This window comes from Macrotis lagotis, chromosome 3 (genome assembly GCF_037893015.1).
Source record: "Macrotis lagotis isolate mMagLag1 chromosome 3, bilby.v1.9.chrom.fasta, whole genome shotgun sequence".
Taxonomy (NCBI): domain Eukaryota; kingdom Metazoa; phylum Chordata; class Mammalia; order Peramelemorphia; family Peramelidae; genus Macrotis; species Macrotis lagotis.
Window position 1 is genome coordinate 229,270,428 of NC_133660.1, and position 23,478 is coordinate 229,293,905.

General features: G+C 35.6%; 1 protein-coding gene across 6 annotated transcripts in view; it reads right to left on the reverse strand.

The window, feature by feature from the left end:
- PCGF3 (polycomb group ring finger 3) overlaps positions 1–23,478 on the reverse strand; it is a 130,309-nt gene that overhangs the window by 78,689 nt on the left and 28,142 nt on the right. For 2 of the 6 annotated variants that reach the window (XM_074230110.1, XM_074230105.1), the window contains exons 2-3: positions 19,838–19,926; positions 335–374 (exon numbers count right to left, since the gene is read on the reverse strand). The gene's annotated coding sequence lies outside the window, so the exon portion shown is untranslated. Of the gene's footprint in view, positions 1–334; positions 375–5,278; positions 5,991–6,012; positions 6,088–19,837; positions 19,927–23,478 lie in introns of those variants that run through there. The other 4 variants (XM_074230106.1, XM_074230107.1, XM_074230108.1 and 1 more) reach the window with 4 other exon arrangements.

Consider the following 23,478-nt stretch of genomic DNA (forward strand, 5'->3'; position numbering starts at 1 on the left):
TTTTTCCTGCAGTATCTTTATTTACACTTTTGTAGAACATAATTTAGATATACTTATTTAGAAAAGAATCCAAAAGACAAGCAATATGACTTTCGGGTCATTATTAAATTTATTTTCTGTTAAATAAAACTGGAGATATATTATCATGGTTCAAGTCCTTAAATATATACAATCAGAAGTTGTATTTCCTCTAACTAAACTTTAATCAGAAAGGTAGGTCCTTCCTTCCCCTTTTCACCTCCCCCAAAAGTATGCTTAATCCAATCATAAGCATTCAATTAAAAGAAGAATAAACCTTGAAATATTCAAAGTTTATTTAATTATCTATATTTACCTAGCAGACAGACTGGAATCTCATGCTACATTTTGGAAACCTGTAGAAAAGCACAATACAAAAAAAACATATTTTAGACTTCACATACTACATAACTTTTAGGAAAATACATGGCAATTATGCTTATGATAAAAATGACTGATAAAATTATGATAATAATATCCCAAAGTTTATGCCTCCAGCAACCAATTAGATTTAAATCTGATTTAAAGGTGTGCGTATTTCATTTCTAAAAACCCATCAGACAAAAATAGACAGTCAATGAAGGGCCTGAAGAGCTCTAAAACAGTCTTATATTAAAAGAAAAAAAATCAGATACTTTTGTTTAAAAATGAACCACTTAAGGGGCAGCTAGGTGGCGCAGTGGGTAAGAACACTGGTCCTGGAGTCAGGAGTACCTGAGTTGAAATCTGGCCTCAGACACTTAATTACCTAGCTGTGTGGCCTTAGGCAAGCCACTTAACCCCATTTGCCTTGCAAAAACTAAAAAAAAAAAAAAAAAGAGAGAGAGAGAGAGAGCGAACCACTTAAAAAACAAAGAAGTCCACTTCTTCAGCTCAATAACAATATTCATAAATATGGCTATTTTTTTCAACAATGCAGGTTACGTCTAATACATATTTGCCTAACCTCTGTAGTTTTTCCTTACCAGCCTCTCACAAATACAGCACAGGGGTATTTAACCTTATGTACTAGTAAATGCTCCTCAAATTCTGGATGTTCATTATATCACAACCAAAGGAGTTATCAATAGAGTTGTCCATCTCTAAATATCTATGTGTTGAAGGGGAAAACATGCAGAACAGGAGTGAGAAGGGGAAAAAAATCAGATTTTATATGTCTTCTTAGAAAACGAAAACTTCCTTATCTCTATCACAATCTGCTAATTTATATACATGTAAAAATGCTCCTTGAAGCCAGGGACCGACACAAAAGCATGTCTGTTAAACAGAAGGTAATTAATGAATGAATTCTGTATTTATTTCAAAAAGAAAGCAGCTTCCCTTCACAATTTCTGTCATTTACCTAAATATTGATACTAAATTCTCAAAAACTTCTTTGATCAATCAATAACTATTTTTTAAGTTACTGAAAATACTGAAAGGATCAAAAAGTAGACCCACTCTCAAGGAGCTCAAAGTCTAATAGAAAAGAAAAACATGCCAACAACTATGTATAGATAGATAAAGCCAGGTTAAGCTGTAGATAAATTCAAAGAAAAAGCACTATAATTAAGAAGGCTTCTTGTGAATGGAATCTGAGTTGAGACTTGAAGGATGCCAGAAAAGCTAGGAGGGAGAGATGATGAAAAGGTGTGGGGGTGTGGAAGGAAGGGAGAGAGAAATCCTGGAGAGTCAGGAGATGGAAAATATTGTGATAGAAACAGCAAGGAGATCAGTGCCACTGGATCTGAGAGTACAAGAGAGTTAATAAGTTATAAGAATACTGGAAAGGGAAAGGCCAGGTTGTGAAGTGAGAGAATTTTATATTTGATTCCAGAGCTGATAGAGGGGCTCTTAGAGTTGACTGAACAGCAGTTGAGGAATGGTAAGACATGACTTAGGAAAATCAATTTGAAAGCTGAGTTGGTAGTAGACTAGTGAAGAAAAACTTAAGAAAGATCACCAGGCATGAGGTGATGAGAATTTGCACCAGGGTGGGAGCAGGTTTTGTAGGAGGAAGGGGTACAAGAGATTTTAAGAAGGTAGAAACCTACAGCACTTGTTAGTTAATTAGATATAAGAAGTGAAAGTGAAGAGTCAAGGATGACACCTAGGTATAGGAAGCCTGAGAAACTGGGAGGTAGGGATATCCTCAACAGTACCAGGGATTTAGGGAAAGGGGAAAGTTTGGTGGGAAATCAAGTTTAGTTTTTGACATTAAAATGTCTATAGGACATCCAAGTCAAGGTATCTAAAAGGTAGTCGTAGATATGAGATTAGAGGTTAGGGCTGTACAAATATCTACATAGAGATGATAGTTGAATCAAGGAGCAAACAAGAATGGATTAGATCAAGTAAGTCTTTTTGAGAATGGAAAAAACAAGGGTGGGTTTACAGGCAGCAATGAAGCAGCAAATGAATAGGGAAAACCGAAGATTAGTGACAGGGAGATGATAATGGGGTCATCTGTGGGAGAAGAGATGGAATAGGATCACTTCTGCATGCAGAAAGGTTAGTCTTGGCAAAAAAGGGTAATATCTTGTGAGATAATGTTAAAGAGAAAGTGTCAGCCATCATCAGATTGATGTGAAATGAGAAGTGAAGAAGGGAGATCCAGACAAATAGCCTCAGTTTTTTTCAGTGAAATGAGACAAGCTTCTAGGCTAAGAGGATGAGGGGAAGAAGACTCATAAGTTTAAAAAAAGAGGTAGAAAAGCTACAACTGATGAGTGAGAGTGTAGGTGAATTAAAGAAGTATAGAAGGATTGCCTTGACCAGTGAGACCCCAATTGAGAATGTTACATAAATTTCTAGGATGGTTTTACATAAATTTACATAAACAAAATGTTACACAAATTTCTAGAGGAATAGTTTCATGATTTTGTGTTTTTTCAATGTGAATAGAAATTCTGGCAAAAAATAGTGGGAGTAGTGCAAGGTTGAGGAGCAGTATAGAACTGAACACTGTAAAAGTTATTAAAGTATCAAAAATAGAAAAGGGAAAAGTGTGTAGCTAATGCAGGCATGATAGCCTGACAGAAAAATGAAGGGAAGAGGAAATTTTCTCAATAAGGACAAAAAACAGGATTTTGGGGGGTGTAAGGCAAAAAGAGAGGTGATAATCAGATAAAGGAATTTTAGGGTTCATGAACATGGATGTGAAATATTTATCAGTAATAGTAAAATCAAAGATATATCTGTGAAGCTAATGTGGAGAGAAATAAGAAAGTTGAGGAACTGAGAGATTAACATATTATTAATAGGCTTGTTAAAGTCCCCTAGTATGAGGGCAGGTGTTGAGGAAGAAAGAAAGACTGAAAGTCACATACTCTATTCAATGAGGAAGAAGGATATCCCTAGAAGCTGGGAGACAACAGTGAACAGAATCTTGACTGAGTGATAAATACCGATTGAATGAACTTCAAAAGGAGGATAAGTTTCTGAGTGTTAGTAGCAGAGGAGTCTGGAAACTGCAATGGGGAGTAAGGAATAATTTAACCCTCATCCATAACCAGATCTACCTCCTCAATATTAGTAAATTATCTTGCTTCATATATGGATAAGAAATGAATCATAATTTCAATTATATAGGGAACTTCTAGATAAGGAGATTCTGTCATTCAAGACATTCAATGACACAATTCACTGCCACTTAGAAAGTTGGTTCAGACTAAACTAAAGAGGTTCAGACTGGCCAATATGACCAGAAAGGACAATGATCATAGTTGGAAGGGTTGTGGGAAATCTGGGACACTAATACATTGTTAGTGGAGCTGTGAACTCATCCAGCCTTTCTGGAGAGCAGTCTGGAATTATACCCAAAGAGCAATAAAAATGTGCATAGCCTTTGATCCAGCAATACCACTACTGGGTTCTATACCCTGAAGAGATGATGAAAAAGGATAAAAACATCACTTGTACAAAAATATTCATAGCAGCCCTGTTTGTGGTGGCAAAGAATTGGAAATCAAGTAAATGTCCTTCAATTGAGGAATGGCTTAGCAAACTGTGGTATATGTATGTCATGGAACACTACTGTTCTATTAGAAAGGAATGGACTGGAATTCAAGGAAGCCTGGAGGGATCTGCATGAACTAATGCTGAGCAAGATGAGCAGAACCAGAAAAACATCGTACACCCTGAGATGATCAACCTTGATGAACTTGCTCATTCCATCAGTGCAACAATCAGGGGCAATTTGGGGCTGTCTTCGATGGAGAACACCATCTGTATCCAGAGAAAGAACTGTGGAGTTTAAACAAAGACCAAGGACTATTACCTTCAATTTAGGGGGGAAAAATGATATCTTCTTGTCTGATCTTGCTATCTCTTATACTTTATGATTTCTCCCTCATCACATTTAATTTGGATCAATGTATACCATGCAATGTAAAGACTGGCAAATTGCCTTCTGTGTGTGTGGGGGTGGGTGGGAGTAAGATTAGGGGAAAAATTATAAAACTCAAAATAAATAAAATCTTCAAAAAATAAAAAGAACACTTAGAAGTTAAGTGACTTGTCTAGGGTCAAACCACCAGTATATGTCAAAGAAGGGACTTGAATCCTGCTCTTCCTTGTTTTTTTTTGTTTTAGGGGTTTTTTTGGTTTTTGAAAGACAATGGGGTTAAGTGGCTTGCCCAAGGCCACAAAGCTAGGTAATTATTAAGTGTTAGAGACCAAATTTGAACTCAGGTCCTCCTGACTCCAGGACCAGTGCTCTATTCACTGCACCACCTAGCTGCCCCTCTTCCTTATTTTGAAGACAACTCTGTATCCAGTATACCATATTGCTCAAGTTAATGTTAAAAATGAGTTGAGTGGGAGACCACAGAAATATAGGTTAGAGGTGAATAGTGTTCTAGCTCCTCCTGAATCAGGCTTTCATCACAAGGTTCCATATATTTCTCTAAATTTAATAAAATGAATATAAACTAATACTCTTTTTCTCTCTCTCACTCTCTCTTAAGACTGCAAAACCAAATAGAAATGAAATGTTAAAATAATCTATATTTGCATGTCCCTTTAAGAGTTGAAAAATATTTACTTTCAATTATTCTGTGAGGTAAAAGCAGTCTAAGTTTATAGTATAAAGTTTATAGTAAAGTTTATAGTATACAATGTAAAACTGATGAAGTTGACACTCTCAATGTAATTAACTTCTCTATAGTTCCTATTAGATAGTATATGAAACAGGATTCAAACTAAGGTCTCCTGCTTCTCAGTCCAGGGTTTAATCCACTACACCATGATGTCTCTATAATTTATGAGTATTTGGACTTACCTCCATTCTTTCCTTCCCAATCACTAGAGGGGTAATCAAGAACTGACTGTTGTTCCCCACTAAAAGGCAGATAGCAACATCATATATGACTTTACACAACTATGGAATATGTTTAACAATTTACAAAAATAACTTTTTGTATTGATTTTCAGTTGTGACTGATGTTTTGTCACATAAAACAATCTTTTAAGTTTAAAAAGTTTCTCCCATAATAGGACCAGCATACCCTCCAGCAAAGTGTAAAATTTGAAATGAACCAATTCTAGTTTCCAAATAATTGACTTTGAACCAATTTCCTAGCAGCAAAGGCTGAAAAATTTCAAGTGAGGAAGATGTCACCAAAAGTCAAAGTAGATATTGGTACTGAGACCAACATTCTCAAAATGACTTAGTGTTAAATAGTTTTACCTGAGTCTGTTATTATAGTGAATGAAAATGTTATAGTTTTAACTATCTACACAGCCCCTTTCTCCCTTCTAAAAAGGACTTCAGTCAGTCTTCTCCCTCATCTCATTCATCAGCACCCTTCCAGGAGCAGCTTTAAGCCATTCTTTCCACAATGTTACCACCAGAAGCTTACTCAGTGCTGGGAACTATGTTAAGCCTTGGAGATCATCACTGGATGAAAATTATTATTGAAAAGATGTACCTTCGGGAAGAAGGTCTTCCCTGATTGAATAATCAATACTCTATATTAGGAAATAGTCTATAAATAGGAAAGTTTTGAAACTTACTTATTGAATTTATTATAAACTTAAACAATAGAAATGGAGATTCAGTTTCATGTGCAATCCTTTTTCTCTTCTATGCTGTAGAAAGAAAATGTTCATTTTGCTTATTGCTTGTTGAGGTCAGAAAAAAAAATAAAAAGCATATAGTCGGGTGGCTAGGTGGCACAGTAGATATAGCACCGACCCTGGAGTTAGGAGTATCTGGGTTCAAAACCGGGCTCAGACACTTAATAATTACCTAGCTGTGTGGCCTTGGCCAAGTCACTTAACCCCACAGCTTTGCAAAACCTAAAAAGCATATAGTCATACTGGGGGGACTAAAATACCCTAAGTTTATGCCATAAAAGCAATTTCATTGCCCATAGTTTATCAGACAAATTTGTACTGCCTTGGGAAAAATTCTAAGTAGAAAAATAGATCATTCTAGCAGATGCCCTTCTAAAAGGGAAGAATTACTTACTTAACGAAATAAAAGTTGAAGAAAATCTAGGCAGAAACAACTGAAATTCAAGATCTTAAGAAAGAAGGAAACGATTAAACAAGACTGGCAGATAGGAAAGAGAATGAACCTGAATGAAACCTTGGGTTCAAATCCTACCTCTCACTTCTTAGATGGACAATCTAAAGAAACAAGAGTAATTAATGGTGATGAAGATGAAGATGATTACAATGATGATGAATTACCATTTAAACAGGGCATTTAAATAGCCCTTCCTTTAAGGTTTCTTGGCACTTTAAAAAAATATTACTTCATTCTCTCCTCAGAGAAGCCCTAAGAGGTACTAATTGACTTCTTATACATAGGCAGAAACTAAGTAACTCACTCAGGGTCACATAGCTAATAAGTACTGAAGAGTGGATTTGAACCTGGGTATTCCACATTTCAGGTTCAGCTCTCCACTGCACCACCTCACTGCTGGATGTTACTTAACTTGAGTTTCAGTGTCCTCATCTATAAAATGACTACATTGTCTCTAAAGGCTCACCCAGCTCTAAATTCCTGCAATTAGGAAAATGACCTGTAGGAAGGTAAATTTTCACAGATTCAAAGCATTAATTAAAAACCTAAGGAAAAATCAGAGATAGGAGAAGAAGCTAATGATTTCAAGAACATAATTCTATAGTCTCAGGAATAATCTTTGCCTAAGAGATCAAAGATGAATAAATTAGTGGCCATAATTTGACCAAACAGAAAACTCTAGAATGAAAAGATAAATGAGGTAATAGATATGGTATTTAGGTTAGACCATTTAGGATGAATATATGAAGAAACAATAAAATTATATAGAAATGATTCAGTTGAACAATAACTGTGATAAGGAGCTTAGGAAAAGAATTAGGGCTAAAGGGGATCTTAGAAACAATCTAGTTTAGTAGTTCTCAAAGTTTTTTATCTTCAAGAGCCTAAAAGACTCTAAATTAAAATTGATGACCACTATCCCAAAAAACTATTTGTGGAGGTTATATTTATTGATATTTATCATTTTATAAGATGTCTTTTTCTTATGAAAGCAGTTGGCCTCAAAGACCTCAGGGGGTCTTTGAGAACCATTGATCTCATTCAACCAGTTCATTTTACAGATGCCCAAAATTCCTGGAGAGGGAAAGGGATTTGCCCAGTATTATTATAGTGACAAGATGGAAATTTGAATCTAGATTCTCTAACTCTAAAATACTATTCAACATACATTCTTTGCCTACTCTGAACAGCCTCTACCTATTCTAGATATTAAGAATTAAAGAATACTGTTTAAAAAATCTAATTGTAAAAAAAAAAAATCTAATTGTAGCGGTGGCTGGGTGACACAGTAGACAGAGCACTGGTCCTAGACTCAGGAGTACCTGAGTTCAAATCTGCCCTCAGACACTTATTACCTAGCTGTGTGGCCTTGGGCAAGCCACTTAACCCCATTGCCTTACCAAAAAATAAAAAAAAAAATCTAATTGTACTCCTTATTACCAAGACTGGTAGCATATACCAAGATATAAGAAATTAATATATAAGACTCCAGAGTAATAAAAGGTAGGTCAGGGGTGAGGGGGGTGGATGGGGAATAAGATACCTTTTAAAAAGGAAAATGCTTACCACAATACCTGGAAACAAGCTAAACTCAAAAAATCAATCTATTTGTAAGTTCCTAAAAAAGTAAAAGTCCTTGCCAGAAAGTGGCTCTGGCATTCTGAACAACCATATATACAAAGAGATTAAACCAAATGGGCAATAAAGTAATTAATTTTTTAGTCATAGCACTTCTCAAAGTTCATTTACCTAAGTTATAAAGAGAACATGATCTATGCCATCGAGAGAGAATGCCCACAAGAAAATCAAATACTCAAATAAAAACAAAGTATCTTCAAGATGACTCTGTGAAGAAAAAAATTACATGGGACTCTAATTTTAAAATAAGAAGCAACTGATAAAATCATGATTTCAAAGCTTTAAACTCTATTCATATGGACAGTTTCACAATTTAAAAACTATGACCTCCAAAGGAGAAAACAACTCATTACTCAGATAATAGAAGAGAGGGTGCAAGAAGGACAATGACTGTCTCAACTGTCAGGATTCAGGAAAAAGTAGAGCAGAACACTAGGTGCTAAAGTGGATGGAGTGCAGGGCCTGCTATCAGGAAGACACAAATTCAAAAAACTTGGCCTCAGACACTAACTACTTAATCCTATTTCCCTCAGTTTCCTCATCTGTAAACTGAATTGGAAAATGAAATGGCAAACCATTCTTTGGCAAGAAAATCCCAAATGCAGTCACAAAGATTCAGCCATGACTGAAATGATTAAGAAGAAAAGTAGAAAGCAAAGAATCAGGACTGAGACCCATCTTTCCAATATCTAAATTTAAGAGCTGAATAAAAGAACCAGCCTCAGTGAATTTCAAATTATACTGATTTAGATTGGTTTTAATATTGCCAATAAAAGAAAAAAATTACCCGATCAAAACTTCAGAGTCACAGGGTCAAATATCTTGAAATTAAATGAAGAATGTTTATAATTGCAGAGATTGGATTGCTTTCTGTTAGGGGAAGGGGGTAAGGAAGGGGAGAGGAGGAAGGAAGAAAAATATAAAGCTCATTACATTGCAAATAAAAATTGGTAAAAACTACTGTTGCATGTATTTGGAAAAACTAATAAAATATTTGAAAAAATTAAATGTAAAATTGGCCTCTTAAAGACAGAAAATCCATAAAACAAACACAAGGCAACAACTCAAGGATACTTTATAGTTAGGAAATGATTGATCATTTAAGTCAGGTAGTGCAAGTATTATTATCCCCACTTTACAGACAAGGAAATCAAGGATCCAAAAGGATAAATGATTTATCCAGGCTTTCACAACTACTAAGTGGCAGAGCCAGGAATTTACTCTAGGTCTTCTGACTAAAAATCCCAAATTCTTCTTACTACAAAGTATTGTAAACCCAAGAAAGATTGGTTCTGTATGTGGGTTTGGGTGTGGGTGTGTGGTAGATAGGTGTGGTATATGTGGGTGTGGTGTATATGTATGTGGTGTATGTGTGTGGTGTGTGTGTGTGTATGTGTGTGGTGGGTGGGTGTGTTTTAAATCAATCTGAAAGGTCATGGTCAACCATAATCTGAGTGTGAGTCATGTTGAAAAAAAGCTAACATGATACTGAGACATATTAAAATGAGTATGATAGACAAGTACAGGGTAAAAATCCTATCTTATACTCTCTTTCATAGATATTTAACAGAGCTTTGTGTCCAGTTCATGTCACTGTGTTTTAAAAGAGAGGCAAACCATATTGCTAGAAATTCCTAATCTCATAACCAGACCTCATTCCTCAGCTGACCTCCCTTCCCACTCCCCTCATTTATCAATGAAATAGTATGAAAAGACCAAGAAGACATAGTCTACCCTCTTATTAAGTGTCCACCAATAGGGATTGCCATTTGCTTCTCAGGAGAGGTCTTATCAGAAAGGAAATACAGAGATTTAAGGTGACACAAGAAATTGCCTTTTCTTCTTTGTTCACATCATTGATTATTGGCTGATTTAATTAATAAATTGATTTTTAACCTGGAAAAAATAAATAAAAGAGAGGCAAAGAAACTTGAAGAGGATTCAGTAAATACTGACTGTTCTCTCCTCCTTTTCCTTTATTTCTATGCCGTGTTGACTCACATCTCTTCACAATCTTCTTCCCCCAACCCTTAGCCTATCACCTACTGCCAAATACCAACCCTAGATAATACCCACCAGACACTTTTTTTTGTGCCTATTCAAGTGCAGGCGGCATGGTGGTAGAGTTAATCAAGGAACTGGATCATCAAGGTCAACTACAAATTGATGTTATTTAATCCCAGTTGGTCCCTCATTACCCCACTTTACTCCTCTCTAATCATTCTGCTGTCTCCACAGCAGCTATTTCAAATAATCCCATCTTTCCTCCAGCCTTCTGTGACAATACCCTTTGCACCTGGCTAAGAACCTCAACCTATACATCTCTGAAAAAATTAAGGTTGTTCCTTAATGAATTCCCTGTCACATCACTCAGTTATCTTTCCCAACTTATGCACTTTCAATTTGGTTTAGATGACTGAAGAGGTGGCCCTTTAACTTGACCAGACCAACACCTCTCTATGGACCCTTGATTCCATTTCTCTATTAAGTCTCTTCGGGTAAATGACTTCACTTCACTAGTATCTTTATACTCTCATCTCTAATCTCTCATTACCTACCAGCTGCTCCCTTGTTACCCTCAAACTTGACCATGTCTCCCTCATCTTTAAATTGTTCTATTAGAAACCAAGAGGGATGGGATTTCAGAGAAGCCTGGAAAGACTTGCACGAACTGATACTGAGTGAGATGAGAACAGAACACTGTACACCCTAACAGCAACATAGCAGTGATGATCAATCTTAATGGACTTGCTCATTCCATCAATCCAATAATCAGGGACAATTTTAGAGTACCTTGGACAGAGGTATCTCTGTATCCAGAGAAAGAAGTGTGGAACTTAAACAGAGACCAAAGTCTATTACCTTTGATTTTTAAAAGTCTTATGTACTACATAATTTTGCTATCTCTAATATTTTTTTTCTTCTCAAGGATGTGATTTCTCTCTCAACACATTCAATTTCAATCAATGTATAGCATGGAAACTGTTAAGATTATCAGACTGGACCCAGAGCAAATTGGAAACTGAATAACCTCATTTTAAAAAATGAGTGGACCAAAAAACAAATTATAGAAAGAATTAACCATTTTATCCTAGATAATGATAATAATGAAACAACATACCAAAACCTATGGGATTCATTCAAAGCAACTCTCAGGGGATATATTATAGCTCTAAATGCTTATATGAATAAATTGGAGAAAGAGGAAATCAATGAACTAAACATGCAAATAAAAAAATTAGACAAAGAACAAATCAAAAATCCCCAATCAAATACCAAATTAGAAATTCTAAAAATTAAAGGAGAAATTAATAAAATTGAAAGCAAAAAAAACCTATTGAATTATTAAATAAAACCAAAAGTTGGTATTATGAAAAACACAATAAAACTGATAAAGCTCTGGTCAATTTGATTAAAAAAAAGAAAGAAGAAAACCAAATTGCTAGTATTATAAATGAAAAAGGTGAACTCACCACCAATGAGGAGGAAATTAAAGTAATAATTTGAAATTATTTTTCCCAACTCTATGCCAATAAATTTTATAATCTAAGTGAAATGGATGAATATTTACAAAAATGTAAGTTGCCCAGGTTAAATGAAGAAGAGATTAAATACCTAAACAACCCTATCTCAGAAAAAGAAATTCAACAAGTCATTATTGAACTCCCTAAAAAAAATCCCCAGGGACTGATGGATTCACAAGGGAATTCTACCAAACATTTAAGGAACAATTGGTTCCAATCCTATATAAACTCTTTGGAAAAATAGGGAAAGATGGAACTCTGCCTAGCTCTTTCTATGAAACCAATATGGTACTGTTACCTAAACCAGGAAGAGTTAAAACAGAGAAAGAAAATTATAGACCTATTTCCCTGGTGAATACAGATGCAAAAATCCTAAATAAAATCTTAGCAAAATGATTACAAGTCATCACTAGGATAATACATTACGATCAAGTAGGATTTATTCCAGGAATGCAGGGTTGGTTCAATATTAGGAAAACTGTTAGTATACTAAATTATATCAATAACAAACCTATCAGAAATCATATGATCATATCAATAGAAGCTGAAAAAGCTTTTGACAAAATACAGCATCCATTCCCATTAAAAACACTAGAGAGTGTAGGAATAATTGGACTGTTCCTTAAAATAATTAGCAGTATCTATCTGAAACCATCAACAAGCATTATATTCAATGGGGAGAGGCTAGAGGCATTCCCAATAAGATCAGGAGTCAAACAAGGGTGCCCATTATCACCACTACTATTCAATATTGTATTAGAAATGTTAGCATCAGCAATTAAAGAAAAAGAAATTGAAGGAATTGACAAACTCTCACTCTTCGCAGATGACATGATGGTCTACCTAGAGAATCCCAAGAAATCATCTAAAAAACTACTGGAAACAATTGGCAATTTTAGCAAAGTTGCAGGTTATAAAATAAACCCTCATAAATCCTCAACTTTTCTATATATGTCTAACAAGAAACAGCAGGAAGAGCTAGAAAGAGAAATCCCATTCAAAGTAACCTCAGACAGTGTAAAATACTTGGGAGTCTATTTGCCAAGACAGACTCAGAATCTTTTTGAAAACAATTATAAAACACTCCTCACACAAATTAAATCAGATTTAAATAACTGGGCAAATATCAACAGCTCATGGATAGGGAGAGCTAATATAATAAAAATGACAATTCTACCAAAACTAAACTATCTGTTTAGTGCCCTACCAATCTAAATTCCAAAAAATTACTTTAATGAGTTAGAAAAAATTGTAAGTAAATTCATATGGAGAAATAAAAAGTCAACAATTGCCAGGAGCTTAATGAAAAAAATGCAAACGAAGGTGGCTTAGCACTACCCAATCTAAAATTATATTATAAAGCATCAGTCATCAAAACTGTTTGGTATTGGCTAAGAAATAGAGTGGTGGCCCAGTGGAAAAGACTAGGTGTAAAAGCAGAAGAGGATTATAGTAATAATCTGCTGTTTGATAAACCCAAAGAGTCCGGCCATTGGGATAAAAACTCCCTCTTTGATAAAAACTGCTGGGATAATTGGAAGTTAGTATGGAAGAAACTTAGATTAGACCAACACCTCACACCCTTTACCCAGATAAGATCCAAATGGTTACAGGACATAGACATAAAAAACAATACTATAAGCAAATTAGAAGATCAAGGACTAGTCTACCTGTCAGATCTATGGAAAGGGGAACAGTTTATGACTAAGGAAGAGTTGGAGAACATCACTAAAAACCAATTAGATGATTTCGATTACATTAAATTAAAAAGCTTTTGCACAGATAAAACCAATGTAATCAAGATCAAAAGAAAAGTAGTAAATTGGGAAACAATCTTTACAACTAATGACTCTGACAAAGGACTCATTTCTAAAATATACAGAGAATTGAGTCATATTTTTAAGACAAAAATCCATTCCCCAATTGACAAATGGCCAAAGGATATGCAAAGGCAATTTACAGATGAGGAGATCAAAGCAATCCATAGTCATATGAAAAAAATGCTCTAAATCATTAATCATTAGAGAAATGCAAATTAAAGCTTTGCTGAGGTACCACCTCACACCTCTCAGATTGGCCAGTATGACCAGGAAGGATAATGATCATTGTTGGAAGGGATGTGGGAAATCTGGGACACTATTACACTGTTGGTGGAGCTGTGAACTCATCCAACCCTTCTGGAGAGCTATTTGGAACTATGCCCAAAGGGCAACAAAAATGTGCATACCCTTTGACCCAGCAATACCACTACTGGGTCTATACCCTGAAGAGATGAGGAAAAAGGGTAAAAACATTACTTGTACAAAAATATTTATAGCAGCCCTGTTTGTGGTGGCAAAGAATTGGAAATCAAGTAAATGCCCTTCAATTGGGGAATGGCTTAGCAAACTGTGGTATATGTATGTCATGGAACATTATTGTTCTATTAGAAACCAGGAGGGATGGGATTTCAGGGAAACCTGGAGGGATTTGCATGAACTGATGCTGAGTGAGATGAGCAGAACCAGAAAAACACTGTACACCCTAACAGCAACATGGGAGTGATGTTCAACCTTGAAGGACTTGCTCATTCCATCAGTGCAACAATTGGGAACAATTTTGGGCTGTCTGCAAAGGAGAGTACCATCTGTATCCAGATAAGGAGCTGTGGAGTTTGAACAAAGTACAAGGACTATTCCCTTTAATTTGGAAAAAAAAAACAGATATCTTATTGTCTGATCTTGTTACCTCTGAGAATTCTGTTCTCTTTAAGGATATGATTTCTCTCTCATCACACCCAATTTGGATCAAGGTACAACATGGAAACAAAGTAAAGACTGACGGAGTACTATCTGTGGGGTGGGGGTGGGGGGGAGGGAAGCAAGATTGGGGGAAAATTGTAAAACTCAAATAATATCTTTAAAAAAATAAAAAAAGAAAAAATAAGAAAAAAATAAATAAATAAGAACATATGTGACCATAATAATAATGGGGCTGGAAATAGCTGGACAAGCTGAATGATACACTGATCTCCATGAAATATTAGAATGAGAGGAAAGTCTTCAGCATAAGGGTAAATATTACCTTACATTTAGGATTCACATTAAGATCCAGAAAAAAAAATGGCACAAAATGGGAAGTTGTGAATAGGTTGCAGTCTGCATATGTGGAGGGGAAACCACTATTAATATGTTGGGTTTTTGAGTTATTGAAGTAATATGTAATAAAAGTCTACTGAAAATTATAAAAAAAAAATTATCAGACTGCCTTTTGTTGGGGGGGGGGATAATTGTAAAATTCAAAACCTTACAAAAAACCTTACAAAAATACTATTATATAAAATTGGAAAACAAAATATTAATTAAAAATTTTTTTTTTAAATCCATCACCTCTGTCAAGAGGTGAGCAGCATGCTTCATCATGTGTCCTCTGGAGACAAGGCTGGTCAATGCATTGATTAAAATTTTCAAGTCACTCAAAACTTTTTTCTGATGCTATAGTGCTTTTATAAACTGGGCTTCCTCAGGAAACCCCTCAGTACAAAACTGTTCAAATGCAGGATGAATGACAAGTTGTCAGGGATGTCTTAAAGAAGATTCATGTATCAGGTTGGTCTAGATTATAGGTCCTTAAACCCTTTTATGTTACAAACTCCTTAGGCAATCTGGTGAAGCCAATACCCCTTTCTCAGAACATTTTTTAAAAATGTATCAAACAAAATAAGAAGGAATTTAAGGAAAACTGTTGTTGAAATAACTATTGAAATACTTTTTAAAAACAAGTTCATAGATCCTAGGTTAAAACTTCATGATCTAGATAACAGCTTCTAACTCTAAAATCCAATTAGTATAGTCTTTTTTCGAAACAAAAATCTGATTTCAATGTTTGTTCATGTGTGGAAGTTACCCTGGGTTCTCCCAAATTCTACCAGCAAAGGCTTTAAATAGACCTAAAGAAAAACTGTGCTGCTACTTTAGGACTAGCACAGATGCATGCAAAGAGATTCATTGGCAAATTGGTCACTAGACTGACCACTTTTTTGGTCACTGAATCCATAAAACAAAATAACACACAAAATAGACCGCAAACCTATAGATCTGATGAGCTTAATTTAACTTTTGACTCTTTGACCAAACAATCAACAAGGAATTACTAAGTACTTACTAAAACTAGGCCCAATGCTAAACATTTGCCTCAAGGACTTTAAATTCTGTGGAGGGAGACAATATGTACAAATAGCTTTATTTGTACCATAAAAGATGGTATCCACTAATGGAGGCAGGGGTAGGGAGAAGGAGACGAAAGGTTCATGTGATGTTTGAGATGAGCTCTGAAGAAAGCTAGGGATTGTAAGGACAAAAGTGAGGTGGGATTGAACAATCCTCAGGGAGCAAGTAAAGGACTGCAGAGTATAAGGAGAATCTTTCATCTTGCCAGAAATAAGCAAGAAGGCTCCCAGGTTCTCTTTAGAGAAGCAAAGTTTTAACATGCATCTTTTCAGGGACCAATTTGGTCATTCTCACCACTTTGCATATGCATAACCAAGCAAACATACAATTGCAGCTCCTGCAGTAACATTGGCTTTAGAGGAAAAGTCTATAAATAACTCAATAAGCATCTCTAAACCAAGTCTACATTAGACATACCTTAAAAAAAATAAGACATACCTTAATATTCTGTGACTTCACTGCAAAGACAAGAAGAAGGGTAGAAAGAAATGGGAGGGGGGAAGATAGGGGAAGAATAGGAACAAAACTGAAAGAGGCCAAAAAACTTGTAGATTACTAAAAAGTCTCATGCCTGCAGATTATGAATACTTTATTCAAGAATAAGCATGATTAAGCATAAACCCCAAAGAAATAGAAGAGGGAAGGGATCCATATGTACAAAGTTATTTATAGAAGCACTTTCTGTTCTAGCAAAGAATTAAAAATAAAGTCAGTACCCTTCAACTGGGGGAATGGCTGAAGAGATCATGGGATATGAATGTAATAGAATATTATTATTACACTGCAAAAAAAATCATAAAAAAGATAGATGAAATTTGAGAATGCTTGTATGAACTAATTCATAGAGAAGTTAGCAGTCAGGAAAACTACATAACGATAGTATGTAATAATCAACTATTCATTCATGGAACTGATGATGAAGTATACTACCAGATCCTGGACTTAAAATGCAAAAAGCATTGTACAACAAAATAACAAAAAAACATTGTACAACATAGTCAACATGGTAATTATATTTGCTTGAGTGTTACAAGGTTTTGTTTTGGGTTTTTTTTTTTAATAAAATCTGAAGAAGTGATGTTTTTGGCTGGAAATTATATAACAACACAATCTTCAAAGAATAAAAAATCTGGATGACCAAAAGGTCACGACATCTTGATGATATAAATAAATGTCTTTTCTTTTTCTGGTATCCCCTTCAGGGCCTAGTATAGTACTGGAATATATCAGCCATTCAATCAATCTCTGAATTATCATTTTGTGCTGGCCTATTATAATCTCTCTCAATCCCAGAGATCTCACTATTGCCAAACTACATTCATTCAATATCTTCCTACTCCTTCCACTTAGCACAGTATTTGGCAGGCTCTGAAATAAAGTATGGGAGAGAAGAGGTATTAGACTGACTACCAAACTGAAGGTCTCCAGAGCCTTTGTGCTGACCTCATTGTTATGTGCCTGTGGATCCTGGATAGTCTACCAGCACCATGCTGGAAGAGTCTGCAGATCACCTGGCAGGAGAAGGTACTAGACAGTTGAGGTCCTTTTTTGAGCTAAAATGCCTAGCATTCCAATATTACTACAGAGAGTGCAACTATGATGGAGTGAACACACTGTTAGAATGTCACAAGTACACTTGCCCAAAAAAAAAAATCTATTTTATGGAGAACTCACACAGGGCAAGTGCTAACAAGGGGGTCAGAAGAAGCGATACCATGACACCCTGCAGGTCTCATTGAAGTACTTTAGAACTGACTGTATAGCATGGGAGACACTGGCATAGGACCGCCCAGCATGGTGTGCCCTCATCAGCGAGGGGGCTACACTCTATGAAGGAAGGCAGAATTGAAGCAGCTCATGACATCTGCAAATTTAGAGTACCCACCCCAGGTGTTCACACAGACATGTTCACACAGTAGGACACACTGTCATTCATCTCAAACAAAGGGATGTCATTTTGGTCTTCCATAATGAAGGACAAGAACCAACCAACCTCCTGACTCCTTCCACTGTGCTTTCTGGAAGTCCCAGTCTATATTTAAGAAATTTCCCCTCACCTCTCATGATTTTCAGTCCCCAGTAAGAGAAAGGCTTACCTCAAGTCTAGTATCACTAGTACTAGTGATACTTTTGCTCATACCCTTTGAATTTCTGTTTTCAAGTGGAGAAGGCAGAATGTTCCTTAATCCCCAATGTCATTTCCAGACTATCACTTTGCCACAATCACTCAGCAATCTCTCCTACTCTGAGGTTCCTAATATCTGTACCTATCACCCAATCTGCATTCCAGAGCTAATATTTACTGACTCAGGCATACTTTCCCTATTTTCTCAAGGAATTCAATACTCGGCTCATAGTATTCATCTCCATCTCAATTCCTGCTCTCATACCGGGGGACTTCAACTTCTATATTAATGTTTCCTTAAACATCCTAATTTTCCAATTCCTCAATCTGCTCAATTCCTAAATACTCTTCCCACTTGGTCTCAGCTTTCATAAAGAGATGGTCACACAACTTTGAGCTTGCCATGATCCAGGTGTTCCACATCCCTGATCAAGAAATCTGAAAATTCTTTGACTCATTATGGTCTCCCATCATTCCATTTCTCCTTGAGCCTCTCAATTCTCAAACTTACTCTGTGTCTTCAGTGAAGCTATCTTTCTACTTGTTATTATTTTGCCAGGTCATCACCCTTTCCATGGTTATCTACTTCCCTTCCCTGGTTCTCCTTTCTGGTTCACCTATCTGCCCAATCATTCCATCTCAGTCAGCCTCCTTTATTGATTTAGCATGTTATACACAATAATTGTTTTGTACTCCAAGACTCTGCCCTATTTTCTTCCTCAAGCACTAGGGATTTCATAAGAGGTCATGGATTCAATTACCATCTCTATGCCAGTCATGCCCAGATCTATAACTTCAGTTCTCATCTCTCTTCTGAATTCAAGGCCTACATGACTAACCACTATTAGAGAATTCATCTAGAGATCAGCATGTTCAAACAGAACTCTTTTCTCTCCCTAAACCCACTCTGCCAACCAAGTTTCCAATCTTGCTTTCATCCTTCCTCTTCATTCCTATTCATTCAATATACCCAAATCAGGTGATGAATCTTGTTCTTTCCATCTCTAGAATATCTCTTGAATTCATACATTTACCCCACTCACACAGATCCCGACCCAGTTCAGGTCCTCAGGATCTCGTAGAGTAGACTAGCTAGTCCCCCAGTCTCAAGCATCTTCCCAGTCCAATAAATGCTCAATGTAGCCATCAAAGGGATTTTCTTAAGATACTCCCTTCAACAAACTCCATAGTCTTGTAGACCAAAAAGAAACTCCTCTGTCACTTTTAATCTCTTCATAGCCTAGCTCCCTGTCTTTTTACACTTAACTCTCTCCTCTAAACAATCCACTCATACATGTCTCTCCCTGAAGTTCACACATGACCTTTCCCATCTCCTTGCTTTTCTTCTGACTATTCCCATGCCCAGAATAAACTCCCACTTCCCTCCTAATTCTTGGAATGCCTAGTTTCCCTGCAAGACTGCCCTTCATGTTGACTTGCTACTTTAGGTCCTATTAGGGCTTTCCTGGTCTTTTTTTCCTCTTCACCCTCAATTATCTTGTATTCACTGGGTCATTACTTTCTCATTCTGATAAATGCACTTACCTCCCTCTTTAAAATTTAAGTCCTGAAAGGAAAACAGTGATCTCACTTGTGCCTTTGTGTCCTTAGTACATGAAGGGTTGGCATACAATAAGTGCTCAATAAATGCATGCTGCCTAATTAGGCACTTACCTCCTTCTGCCAGGAGCAATACTTCCATCACTATAAATGTGCTGAACTAGATTCTAAGTTTTTCAAATGCATGCTACATCACATATTTCTATTTTACAGATGTTTAAATTGTTTCAAAAAAAAAGGAAAGTAAACTTACTTTAAAAACTAATCTTCATTTTACTTGTAAAAATACTGATGATTGTATCACTTCGTTCAACTTTGTGATATCTTGTGCAGCTTCACAAGCTGAAAGAGATTAAAATTATGATTGCATAAAATAAATGACAATATGTCACAAACTATAAAAATATTCTCAAATTCTTATAAATGTGGGTTTCAAGTTAAGGATAATTTTTCATGTTAGAACAAATAGGATAGCAGTTGTTATATATACTTGATTTCACATGTCTATAAATGGTTCAACAAGCATTTAAGCTTAATAACCGACTAATCTACCGTACAGTGCTCACTTCAAGGTCCAGAATCTCAAAATTAGAAGGTCTATCAGAGGTCAACTAGTTCAATCTGTAACTGAAGAACTATACCCTTCTTTATTACATAGCTACAACAAATGATCATCCTTTTGTGTAAAGGCCCATTGTAGGAGAGAATGAATTACCAACCAAGGCAGTTCACTCACTTCACTTTGAGATCTCAAGTCTAATTCCATTACTCCTAGTTCTGCTCACTGCAGACAAGCAAAATGAGTTTAGTTCCTTTTCCACATAACAGATTTCAAACCTGAAGACTAGGAGTTTGTCCTCTTCCTCCCTCCAAGTATTCTATAAAGTAGTAGAAATATCCCTAAATAAACAAAGTCCACTGTGTGACCTTGGGCAAGTCACTCTTAATCACAGTGCCTTAAATAAATAAATAAATAATTTTCAAAAAAAGAAACAAAGTGGACCATGATCAACTTCAATCAGGGACAATGTAGAATGGCAACCACTACAGGCTCTTTACCAAGAAAACCCCAAAATGGGGTCATGAAGAGTCTGACATAATGAACAACAACTATACAACAAAGCAAATTAAGAGTGTGATGAGAGTAGAAGGAGGAGTCTAAAGACATCATGAAGTCAGATGTTTAAACAAAGACCAAAGACTTTCTATGTACCTTTATTTTTAAAAAAATTGTCATATTATGTAATTCTGCTATATATCATACTATATGTTTCTTCTTTAAGGATATGATTTCTCTCTCATCACATTCAACTTAGATCAATCCATACTATGGGAATGATGTAAAGACTAACAAACTGCCTTCTGTGGGGGGTGGGGGAAGGAAGGAAGATTTGGGGCAAAAATTGTAAAACTGAAAATAAATAAAACCTTTCTAAATTAAAAAAAAAGAAATAAAATTCTCCAGGTAAAAGAAAAAAAAATTTCAGAAGAATCAAGTCTTACACCATATCAAAAATGCACAGATATGGTCCATACCAGAAGGGAAACAAATGAGGTCACTGAGAGAGGGACTGTTAAGATAACAGAAATAATGGAAAACATCTGGGGGGGGGGGGGGGATCAGAGTTTATTACATACAAAAAATAGAAAACTATCAATAAATAGCAATTCATGTCTACTTTCTCATCTCTACAAAATATTTATGAGTAATCTTACACACAAATTGAAGATATCCTTGATGAAGAATTTAAAGGTCTCAATGAAGGAACAGGCAGATTTTGACAAACAATATTTTACAAGAATCTAAATATAGTTACACAGTGACAGACTGGTCATAAAGAAAACAAGATCTCATTGTGCTTAATTTTTTAATAAGCAATTGATTTGGTAGTGCACCTTTTAAAGGCTCTCAGGGTCTCTTCCATGACCTTTGTCAAAATCAAACAAAATTCCTTCAAAGATGTAATTTTGAGACATAAAAATGGGAGAGGTATACTGCTAGATACATGCTCATCTAATCAAATGAATAAAAGTTTCCAATACAGAGCTGAGACCCTGTTTGGAAATGACACTGTACTTTTTCCATCCCAGTCTCAGAACACAGGTAGAGAATCCTAAATGATATCCATAATCTCAAGTGACTTTGGCCTATGTACTCATGAAAGGTCAAGGAGAGGAATAATCTTTACAGTCTAGCCAGAGGGTTCAAACTCCTGGTCACTGTACTGGCTAGTCAAATTAAAATGTAAAATGTAAACACTTATGCTTTACAAAGATTTGTGCTAAGTGCTAGAGACATAAAAAGAAAAATATGACAGTCCCATATTCAAGAAGTTCACATTCTAATATGGCAAGATACAAATGTAGGAGATTTCAGTTTAAATTCAGATGTAATATATCTGTAATTCTTGGGGTATGGCAGTAAATCAGATTATAATAGATCTTCTTTAATGCCTTACCAATAATAAAATCTTATCAGTTTCTGATGTTGAATCCATGACAATGCACCAACTTGTATCTTCTGGGTTTTTAAGAGTTGTGGGTGTGTAGTAGACAGAGAAAGTTATTAAGTCCCATCTCTAATTAGACAGTGGCTTCCTTGCAATGGCTTACAGAGGCCAAGACTTAAGCAGTACTAGTGGTCTGGGTGGTGCTACTGGTTCCCAAAGTTCTTGGATCTACCTGCCTGTTACTAGCAGTTGGTTAGTGGTCAGAATTAAGTGGGGATGTTGGGCTCCTTTCCCACAAAGATTGCTGTCCTCAATGGTGCCTAAAAGGTCAAAAGTGAAGACAAGGTCAGTGGTCTGGAAAAACTGTAGTTCCTAGGGCTCTTGGGCTTATAAGACTATCACCTGGTCTGCAGATGGTATATCTCAATACTGACTCACTAAATTTGGAGTCCATTAAAAACACTCACTTCTTTTTCTCATTAACTTTCTCCCATTCTATAGTTATAAAGTTAATTTTTTTTTTAATACCCAAGCAAAAGTTTTGGGAAAATATACCTAACATTCTATTCTCTTATTCTTCCACCTCTCTGTCCTGAGAGGTACTGCTATAATAATCTGTTCTCCAGATAACATGGTTTTCCAGTTTCTATGATAGCTTCATTTTCATTCTAATTTTAAAAGATTTACAAAAGATGGAATAAAATTTTACTTTATTAGAGTTGGCCCAGTGTTCTAGCCTTATGAGAAGTTTCATTCAGCATATTACCTATTCTGTTTAGTTTTATGATCCCTGCAAATCTAAAAAAAAGTATCTCTTCTTGACATGCTTTGCAATATAGACTTTTTTGAGATCAGGCATCTTACATTTTCTTCTATTTTCTTTCTAAAAGTTTTCTTAATGTGTTTTGTCTTTACATTAGAAACATTTGCGCATTACTGCCACTCTATGAGATCTTTTTTGGAACAAAGTAAAATAACTAAAAATTAACAACATAACGGCAAACAAAATATTTCACATCTGTAGCATACTCCAATTATTTTCATTTAATAGAAATCCATTTTCACTTTATATATACCATTAAAAAAGAATTTAAAAAATTTCTTCTTAATAAGCAAAACAAGTTCCTTTTTGCATCCTAAATATTTCACCTCTTTGTCGGGAGGTCCCCAGGAATCACAAATATTCCCTCAAGAGAGTTCTTACAGCTTTCAAAATTGTTTTTACAGTATTATTATATAAACAGTTCTACCAGTTCATCTTCTTATCCTTCTGTTTATAAAAGTCTTCAAAATTATTTTTATAATGTTGATGTTATAGTATCAAAGATGTTTATGCCATGCTTAGTACAGTGCCTAGAACATAGAAAATGGTATGTAAATAATAGCTATTACTAATAGTATAAGTTGTTCTCCCGGTTCTATTCACTTCATTTGCTATATCATT